Source organism: Macaca fascicularis, chromosome 9, assembly GCF_037993035.2.
Source record: "Macaca fascicularis isolate 582-1 chromosome 9, T2T-MFA8v1.1".
NCBI classification, from domain to species: Eukaryota; Metazoa; Chordata; class Mammalia; order Primates; family Cercopithecidae; genus Macaca; species Macaca fascicularis.
In genome coordinates, this window is record NC_088383.1 from 7,858,851 (window position 1) to 7,869,614 (window position 10,764).

Consider the following 10,764-nt stretch of genomic DNA (forward strand, 5'->3'; position numbering starts at 1 on the left):
GACATAGGAGGAAATAATGGCATCCATCACCACCACCCGCTCCCCGCAATCTCCATCGCAATCCTGGGGCTAGATTCTCCTGCCATCTGGACATCCTCTCCGAGTGATGTGTCTGGCAGCATAAGTGGTCTTGGTGGCTCTTCTTGGCTGCTGCTATTCACAAGGAGGAAACTGGTTTTACTGAATCTCAACAAAACCTGCCTGCCCCTCACCAAACCACATCATTCTCATCTCTTATTCTTTTTTTTTTTTTTTTTTTTTTTTGAGATGGAGTCTCGCTCTGTCGCCCAGGCTGGAGGGCAGTGGCGCAATCTCGGCTCACTGCAAGCTCTCTGCCTCCTGGGTTCACGCCATTTTCCTGCCTCAGCCTCCTGAGTAGCTGGGACTACAGGCGCCTGCCACTGCGCCTGGCTAATTTTTTGTATTTTTAGTAGAGACAGGGTTTCATCGTGTTAGCCAGGATGGTCTCGATCTCCTGACCTCGTGATCCGCCCGTCTCGGCCTCCCAAAGTGCTGGGATTACAGGCGTGAGCCACCGCGCCCGGCCTCATCTCTTATTCTTAAGCCTCAAACTTAAGCTTAAGCCTCAAGCACTGAAACCGATGAATTGGGCCTTGTTCTGTCAACTGCATTAACTTACATAGTGAGAAGAAGTTTAGTAACAGCAGAAACTACCTTTGCTTGGTTTCTTAACATAGCACTTGCAGAATATAAAAACTGACCCTAATTTCTTACAGATTATTATTATTATCACATTTAAATATATTGAGTGCTTAGGAAGTATTCTTTAAAAGCATCGTCTCATTGAATCCTTACAAACACTGAAATAAGTATTGTTATTATATATGTTTAACAGATAAAGAAACAGGTTTAGGAAAATTGAGAAAATAACCAAGGTAAAACAGCTAGCAAGTGGTTTGAACAGAATTCAAACCCAGGATGTCCAGCCCCAGTGAATTTGCTCTCAGCTATTACGGTATAAAGTATTTACACACAATACACATTTACTTCATATACCCAAACATGTTCATCACAAAACTGTAGAACGTGTTCACTGCCCTGGAAATACTGCAGTTTGCATTTGGAATTTTGATTATTTACAACAAACCCCAAAGTTCATGATACATATTAGTTTGTCATTTTGCTGAGGCATGATCTCAAGCTCGCTCATAAGATTTCAATCTTTTCCCGCCACAGCATAAGCCCTTGAACCTCAGCCATAAAAATGAAAGCCATCTACAGCTGAAGGAGTGAAGAACCTGACTGCACCTGGGGTGGAAAGCCTCGAGACAGTAACATAACAATGTACTTCTGCTCACCACTTCCTAAAGGACTGCAGACAGCACAGCGAGAATGCAGGCTCCACAGTTTGTTCAGAACAAATTCCTGTCTCTCCCTGAGGACTCGACCTCAGCAGCAAGTCAGATCTTGATAGCAGCTACCATCTTTCCGTTCTGCAGAAATGTCAACAACATCCACTCTGCCCATCCACTAAAGAACCTCTTGGGCTGTTTTCAAGATTCCAAGGAGTCACCCATCTGAAGGACGCGAGTCCTGGCGGGCCACATCTACTTGGGCAAAAAGGGGGGAAGCAGTGTGCTTTTGAGTGGAAATACGGTCTTTGTCAATTTCTCCTTCACTAGCCTGGCTAACTTTCCAATGGACAGTGGGGGTTTTTGTTTTTATTAGTGAGTGAGGTAGAATTCTTGAGAGAGTGAGAGACAGACATAGAGACATGGACCAGGAGAAAATCGGCCTTAGAAATAACTGAATTCTAGCAGAAAGTGGCAGTCAGTGATACCCATGGCAGTGGAGTCGTGTATGGGATTCCCTTTCTCTCTATCTGCCCTTTTCCACTATAGAGGAACCCATCGATCTAACTCCTTCATGACATCTTCTTCACTGATAAAACCTGCAGGAGAAGAAACAATTGTTCTTGTGTGAGAGTTAGCCTTTTTCATAGAACATACCACAAACGTTAGTTAAAAGGAGATTTGGATTTCAGCACTAGATCTATTTATTACAGGTCAGTTGTGTGATCTTGCACAGGAGCCATTTTTCCTCACTTAGCCTCAGTTTCCCCACCTGTATAATAAGAAAGTCAGAGAATTCCCTGAGGCTTCTTGCAGCTCTTCCCTTCTAAACTGTTTTGCAGAAACACAGTCACATAGCTGATTGCAGCTTATGTTTTCCAAACTAATTCTTTATTTTGGCCCCTGGATTCATCTACCCATGGTCTGTTTGCCAGTGAATTATCCTTTGATTAATGGATAAGTTCTGTGTATCTCTAAGCCTCAGTTTCCCCTTCGGTCACTATGCTAAACCCTGAGAGACAGCGAAGAAGGCACAGCCATGTCCTCAAGGAGCATGCTGTCCAGGAAGGCAGTGGGTCTGCCTAGACAATCTCTAAGGCTTGTTTCAGCTCTGCTGTCCTAGGATTCTACGATTGCAAGCATTTCGGGGGCCACCATCTTCCACAACAAAGGTTGGTAATAAAGAAAATGATTTGTATTTCAGAAGCTCTCTTCAAAGACGCCAAACACCACAGCGACAACATCTGCCATCTTGTCCGGCGGAAGACTGAAACACCCAGCTGTGAACAGTCTTTTAAACCTCCTTTAGAAGAGAGGTAGCAGAGAAGCAAGCTCAGGTGTCAGCTGCAAATGGCCTTTTTCTTCAGAGAGTTGTTTAGACTCGAGTTCTTTTCTGAAATTGGAGTGCAAAAGTTCAGAGTTCTACTATGATTCTCCAATCGTTCATCAGTATTCCTGGCCTGTCCTATAATTAGGAGTCTTTGACTTTTCAGCTGTAATAACGCATTGTCCTGGGGACATGGACGCCCTCACACTCTTACTTCCTTCGATCAACACACGTATATGTGACAGAGGTCAGTAGAAAAAGGACTGGGCCAATGTAATGATCTCAAACAGGTTGAAACCTGCCCCCAAGGCTGTGTCAGCACCAAGCTCTAGTTTAAAGAGCAAAATTAGGTCATAAGCTAAGACAAAGAGCATAAAATAGACAGGGACTCTCTGACTTCGCAATTCAGGATAGAAAATCAAAAGAGGCTGCCTTTTCTCACAAATTCCCCAAACACACACGCGTGCATGCACCCACACACACACAAACCTGTGAGTTCCAAAGTGCAAAGGAATCCATCCAGAATAGCCTAAGGAAGAATGCTCATTCCACTCCTCTTCCTGGCATAACTACTGCCCAGCAGGGAAAGTAGCCCTGCCCAGTGATCAGGCCTCAGGCTCTGTGGCCAGGCAGGATACAGGCATCCCAACTCTAGCACCCACTCACTCATAGGGTAACTGGGTTGGGATCTCTGAACCTTGACTTCCTCATCTAGACAATGGACACAAGAGTGTACTAGCTCAGAGGGCTGGTGGTGAGATTAAATAAGACAAGATGATTCCAGGGAGCACCCCAGAGCAATGGTTTAGGGTGTGATATGGTTTGAATCTGTGCCCCAACCCAAATCTCCTGTTCAAGTGTAATCCCCAGTGTTGGAGGTGGGGCCTGGTGGGAGGTGATTGGATCATGAGGGTTGTTTCTCATGAATGATTTAGCACCATCCCCTTGAAGCTGTCCTCACAATAGTGAGAGTTCTCATGATGAGATCTGGTTGTTTAAGAGTGCAGCACCTCCGCCCTGCCTCTCTTGCTCCTGCTTCTGCCATGTGAGACTCTCCTTCCACCATGACTGGAAGCTTCCTGAGGTCCCCCCAGAACCTGAGCAGATGCCAGCATCATGCTTCCTGTTAGAGCCTGTGGAACCATGAGCCGATTAAACCTCACTTCTTTATAAATGACCCAGTCTCTGGCATTCCTTCATAGCAATTCAAGAACAGACTAATACAGGGTATCAGCAGTTTCTTGTCCTCATGACTCAGACCCTGCCTGCATGGGATCAGGTCTTCCAGAAAGCTTTGTCCTGGTGGTTATTTATTTTATAACTAACAAGGGCAAGCTTTTTCTAAAAATTTGCTTGGGAACTCTACCCTCTCTTGTTTATATTCATTTATAATTATTCATAAATATGTGGTTAGTGTAGAAAATTCAAACACGTAGAGGTCCCTCTTTGAGACCTGTCTTTTCAAACTCTTTAGAATGTATGCACACGAACATACTCACTGGAGAAAGTACACACACACACACAGACATCATTTTTAACAAAAGTTGTACAGATACTGTATTGGCTCCTTTAGTTGCTTTTTCCAAGAGATGAGAGAACACAAATTAAAGGGAGACTTGCATATATCCAAATACAGGTTGTGCTGCTATTACTGGTCTCTTCTTCCCAAGAGTTCTAGAAGATGTTTTTAGGAGCAAATATTAGTGTGCTATCTCTCCACAATTGATTACATTTCCATTAGTAATGATAATGTTATATAATAAAATATCCAGGAAGATAAAAATGATAATTGCTGAATCAAGGGCAAATATTCTGGAGCAAGGATAGATAAGAGGACCAAGCAGAAGGGCTTACACTCTAACTCAGTAAATCTGTCATTATCCAGAAAAAAGTCTAGACGGTTTGTTTGGTTTCATCTCACTTATTGAGTCATATTAATGATTGCTACACATTCAGCTGGGGACCTTTTCCTGGAACCCGGTGTCCCCCACCAAAAAAAATCAAAAGTCACCTGAGGTGAGAGACTGTCAAACCCCACAGGATGCCAGTCTTGTCCAGAAACTCTCACTCCAGTGGCTTCTTTCTAAGCAGAGCTATACCCAGCCTAAAGTCTCCCCATGGACTGGAAGACCATCTAACAAAATCAATTGCTTCTTTCTGTCGCTTCAAACAAGAGGGAAAGACTTTGGTGTCATCAAAAATGAAATAATACCATGCTGAAGGGAAGGAACCCCTTTTAAAGGCCATTAAATAAAAATTGCCCTCCTTGTTGCTAATGGTTTCAATTAACACCAAAATGTGCCACCAGCCTAGCTGCAGCCTCTCCCTGAATCGACTGAATCATTGTTTGACTGTTTGTTCAAACACAGAGCTAGACAGTACAAATTGGTTAGCATAATCCCATTTAATATGGTGACTACACATTCTTGCTAGCGGGAGCAAAGTGCATTTGTCAGAGCGATTACATTGCCGGCATGAAACTCCGCAATTCCAGCTCTTCTTAGCGATTCTAACTTCACATCTACTCAATGGCTCCGATCTCAGATCATCTTTTTCTAGGAAAACCTTCTTGGACCCTGCTTGTGTGGGTTAAGAAGACCAAACAGCACAGCAGCATCCCCCAGATTCCTTGGCTCTGTCCTAAGTTCTTTGTGATTCTGGGAGCAGGAGAGCAGGAGGAGACATCAGTGTGAACCATGGGATTTCTTTGCTTGAAGTGGGGGCTAATTTCTGTTAAAAGCAAGATTCAGATCTGAAAGAGCTCTGTGCTCTGCTTCAGGTCCCCAGAAAAATAATCTTAATAAAATCTACTGCTGCCCCCTCTCAGTTCTGAGAGGGCAGGGATGGCACCATCCCATGCACCTGACTTTTCTCATCCTCATTGCCTGGCACATGCTGGACACACGTCGAAGGAATGAATGAACAAATGAACGAACGAATGAACGAATGAATGAATGAATGAGTTTCTGGGTGTGAAAGTAGGCAGTACAGGCAGACGGCAAAAGGAGAAGTGGGATGTGGTTGTTTCTCCCAAATAAAACATTTTTAAAGTTGTGTCTGTCCATCCTTAATTTTCACTTCATTGATTCCATTTCATCTTTTCCTTGCCTCAAACTATGACTCAGATAGGTCCTTAGAAACCATTTCTTTCACTCTATAATTTTAGATACAAGGAATGTCATGCCTGAAGAGGTAAAGTTACTTATTCAGGGAAACATGCTAGTTCATTTTTACGGTATTTTACAACATTGTGAATTTTTTACAGATTGGTCTTCTGTGAAAGCATGAAGTCCTCCTGTGTCCTCCTGGTTGTCTCCAGTAACCAGAACATTAGAGCTTACATAAAACAACCCTCCTTCCACTTCCAATATGTTAAAATGTGAAAAGAAATAGCTGATAGAACATTCATATACTAGGGTTTCATGAAATCTTACATCCTGATTAATTGTAAGGTGCACAATTATTTTACACACTGCTAAGAAAAAAAATACCGCAAACACATTACTACTATTTAGAAGTTCTGTGTCATACCTATCAAAAGAGCTCTTTTAGACTTATTTATGCAATTTTAATTTATCTGTCTTGTTCATACCTTAAAAAGAAAATAGCAAAATGAATTTGTTGTAGCATTTCTATAACTGCTTCGCATTCAGGGAATGATGCTTTTATATTTCTTTTTGGCTCCATTATTGATGGATAGCCTTTTTCACTGTTCCGTCATTTGTGCTATCAAAAGACCTGATGAGACAGCTTTCCTTTAAACAAAAAAAGTCTCTCCCTATTGTCTCAGCTTCCTTTCCAAGCCACTGTTCGCCTCTCGGTGAGTTCTGCAGTTGGTGCTTACTTGCGTGGCTGGTGTGAAAGGTGTGATAGGCGATCTTTTTGCATTGTCTCAGAAGGCAGAGGCAGGCATCCAGCTCTCCCTGCAGAAGCATCCTTTTAGATTCCATGAAACACTTGGTTGCTGCTTTGCAAGAACATAAGGAATTGCTGTCATTCCTTTAATGACAAGTCATTGTTTCCCTAACACCAAATGTGTGCCCCACTTCTCTGCTTCCATGTCTTTCTTTGTATACAATAACTTTCCGTGTTAAAGCCAAATCATTGTGCAATCTTCCCAAAGACATTTTAAGCGTCTGCTAAACTCCACACATATGGTTGCAGCAATGCACAGAACGCATTTGCATAGGACCAGATAGACAGGGTGACAAACAAGTTTGCGTGTGCGCAGGGTAGCCTCATTAGGCTAGCCTTATTAGGGTAATTATTAGCCTAATAAGGGTAGCCTTATTAGGACAGCTACCTGGCCCACAGTGATGAAACAATGATATTACTATAAGATGCACGACTTCTAATATGTTAAAATGTGAAAAAAAAAATGCACACCAAAGTAATGAGGAAATAGAAGCAGTTTAAGCCTGTGTCAGAGTTTCTCCTGGGGAATCCTTTTGTTCCAGCTTATTATGGTAGATTTTGATGTTTTCATTGACATTTCAAAAGTGCCTAAAATACCTCACAAAGAAAAGGTAACAAACGCTTTTTTTTTTCCCCCAGAGACAGGGTTTCACTTTGTAACCCAGGCTAGAGTACAGTGGCGCCACCATACCTTACTGCAGACTCAAACTCCAGTGATCCTCTCACTTCAGCCTCCCAAATCCCTGAGATTACAGGACTGAGCCACTGCACCTGGGCAATGCAAAATTTTAAAAGATATCTGCAAGTCAATGCAAGCAGCATTTCTCAACACTGGCTGTGCATTAGATGCAACTGAGAAATTAAACTAACAAGCCAAAAACCAATGTTGGCCCCAGATTGAATCTCTAGGAGGGGGGCCCAGGAACTAGGTAATTTTGGAAAACTCTCTAGGAGGTTCTAGTGCACAGCCTAGTCTGAGAACCGTGACTAATATATACGGAATCTTCTGGATTTCTAGAAAGCAAACTCCTAGTGCTTTCTGTGTGGAATGAAGAGAGTTCACCTTCCTTGGGAACATCTGCATGAAGCAGCAGGTGGCTCCAGGCTTCTTTCATGTGGGCGGTACATGGTGCCAGCACCTCTTCCCCCCTCCTTTTTCTTTCCTCTTTTCTCCCCCTCTCCCTGTTTCATGCTGGCTTGGCGACCTTGCTGCACAGATCTATTTTTAGCGCAGCTCTTCACTGGGCTTTTAAGTCTTGTAAACTGTGTAATTCAAAACCATACGTGCCCTATCATGCATGGAGAACTGACTTTCCAGGATTCTCTGAACTCAGGTGCTGGCTGCAGTGTTTTCGGCATCCTCACTGTTCCTTTTGTCTGTGGGGCTGGCCGGTCCCACCTCTGCCTCCCCTAGGTCCTTGTGAAGTGGTCCCACCTTGTCTGACTCCCTGCTGCTTGGGCAAGGAACGAGCAGAAGCTCCAGAGGTTGCGCTGGATTCCGGCATCTGCTTTAGTCTTATCTCTTGTTAGCTGCAGGCAACATGCACAGATGAAAACAGAGGGTGCCAGGGTCCAGGGTCCGAGAAAACCCTTCTGCAGTTTTTCTCAGTCTCATGTGGGCGGTACATGGTGCCAGTACCTCTTCCCCCCTCCTTTTTCTTCCCTCTTTTTTTCCCCCTCTCCCTGTTTCATACTGGCTTGGTGATGTTGCTCATGTACCTTAGCTCATGTTGTTTAAATACTGACATTTGTGTACCACATGTTTGGGGGTTCCAATCACAAAATGAAAAAACTTCTTTTTAGAAATTGAGATGTAATAGTTGTACATACTTTGGAGATACATGTGATACTTTGATACCCGTATACAATGCGTCATGCTCAAATCAGGGTAATTTGGATGTCTATCACTTCAAACATTTATCTTTTCTTTGTGTTGGCAAAGTTACAGTTTCTCTTTTAGTTATTTTTCAATATCCAATGAATTACTGTTAGCTGTAATTCTCCACTACGCTATTGACTACTAGACCTTCTTCTTTCTATCTAACTATATTTTTTTGCCCCTTAACCAACTAAAACATCTCATGTTCCTATTCATATGTGGGAGCTTACAAAGTGGATTCTGCGGGCGCAGTGGCTCATGCCTGTAATCCCAGCACTTTGGGAGGCTGAGATGGGCAGATCACTTGAGGCCAGGAGTTTGAGACCAGCCTGGCCAACATGGTGAAATCCCATCTCTACTGAAAATACAAAAATTAGCTGGGTGTGGTGGCGGTTGCCTGTAATCCCAGCTACTTGGGAGACTGAGGCACAAGAATCGCTTGAACCCAGGAGGCAGAGGTTGCAGTCAACCGAGATTGCACCACTGTACTCCAGCCTGGGTGACAGAGCAAGACTCTGTCTAAAAAAAAGAAAAAGAAGAAATTGGATTTCATAGAGGTGGAGAGGATGGTAGTTTCCAGAGGCTGGGAAGAGAAGCAGGGAGTAGGAAAAAGAACGGCTTATTAAAAATTCCACAGCCTCCTCATCATACCTTTTACACTGCCATTTTGTCTCTGCTTTTGTTTGTTTTTTAAGCTTAAAACCCTGCCTAATTAGGCAAGAGGAAACAATCCCACTGGGAGGCATTTTGCAATGGGAGCTCAAGCCTTGATGTCGGCAGAATTATTTCAAATTCATTTTCCAAGTGCTATGCAGGTATTACAAAGAAAACAGATTACAGTGTGCCCTGTTCTTCACCCCTTTTCCCATTTAGGAAAAAAATAAGTACAGCTCACTGTCAGTGCTCATTTAATTCCACATAAACACACTCTTCAAGACCGAAGCAAACCTAAATGATTTTCAATGTGAAAATAAAATATAAAAACTGTTCTTGGAGTTGTTTCTAAACAGAACTTGTCTCTAACCCTAATGGAACATCATGATGTTCCAAAAGTATTCTCAGGGCAAAGGGGAAATGAGTTAGACTCCTACTGGGATTGCTATGGAAGAGATGCTTCTGACTTCTTTGGGTATTTAACTCAGTTTGGACAGTGTCATAGCCAAGTGATAAGCCAAGAAGGTTAAATAATTACATCCATCGAAGGTTACCCATTTCTGAATCTTTCCACACGATCACAGTGAGTTTTCTTTTAGGAAATATTTTTTTGTGTACTTATTTTTCATATGACAAATAAACCAGACATCGTAGTATCTACCACAAACAAACAAACAAACAAAGAACAATCTATTAATTGAAATCTCTTCTCCTTACCCTTCTCTGCATTTGCAGGAATTTTCCTAACAACGCATGGCTTCCCTTGGAGACCACAGTTCATGTGAGTGAAACATCGTGAGAGGTATTTTGTAATGAATTCTAAGCAATCTGTGGAGCTCTGCACAATGTTCTTTAGGTTAAAAAAGCCCTTTTAGGACATACGTTGCTACCACTCATTGTATGAGATTGAGGACATTGCTTGCCTTCTTTAGGGCTCAGTTTTCTCACTTAAGAAAAGAAGGTATTTATAATATCTACCCCATAGGGTTTCTGTGAACATTAAAATAAATGAAAAGGATGTGGCTAATTGCTGGGCACATAGTTAAGTGCACAATAAATGGTAGGTAGATATTGTTATTATTACATTTCTTTTTGTTAGCCAACAGTTTCTTTGTCTCCATCCATTTTTATCTGGACATGCTATATATAGCTAAAATGAAAGTTCAAAGAGTAGATTTTTTCCACCACTTGAAATTTACCTTCTCCACCTTTACGTGGTCTCCTAAACAGAGAGACAGAATTTATCGGGCACAATTAACCTGTCTTTGAAGACGAATCTTTCCTTGTGTACAAACTATCTGATTTGCTACAATACACCAAAGAATGCTGAAGGGTTTGGAGGTTTTCTCCCTGGTAAGATCAATAGAGTCCTCTCGCAAATCCTATTCTTCATAATTCCTTAGTAGTGATTCTGCTTTACATTCTCATAGCAATCTGTGATTTTCAAGCCTTATTACAGTATATGTGAACTCTACAACAGTTCAGCCAACAATGTATCAGAAATCTTACTGTCATGGAAGAAAGTTAAGAAACAGAGAGTTTAGGTAACTTGACCACTGACCCTCAGTTAGCGAGAAACTTAGGGAAGGTGCTAACTTTATCTGCCATGTTTTTGTTGACATAAGCTATTACTCCCATCATTAGTGAGTTCAAAATAGCTCTGTTCATATTAAGAA

The 10,764-nt window shown here is 42.3% G+C and overlaps 1 long non-coding RNA gene across 1 annotated transcript; it reads right to left on the reverse strand.

Moving 5' to 3' along the window:
- Positions 1–234: 234 nt before the first annotated feature.
- On the reverse strand, positions 235–6,819 carry LOC141407592 (uncharacterized). The gene is made up of 2 exons (XR_012417219.1): positions 6,485–6,819; positions 235–2,706 (listed from the first exon to the last, which is right to left on the reverse strand). It is a non-coding gene; the product is annotated as an uncharacterized lncRNA (long non-coding RNA).
- Between the last annotated feature and the right edge of the window lie 3,945 nt (positions 6,820–10,764).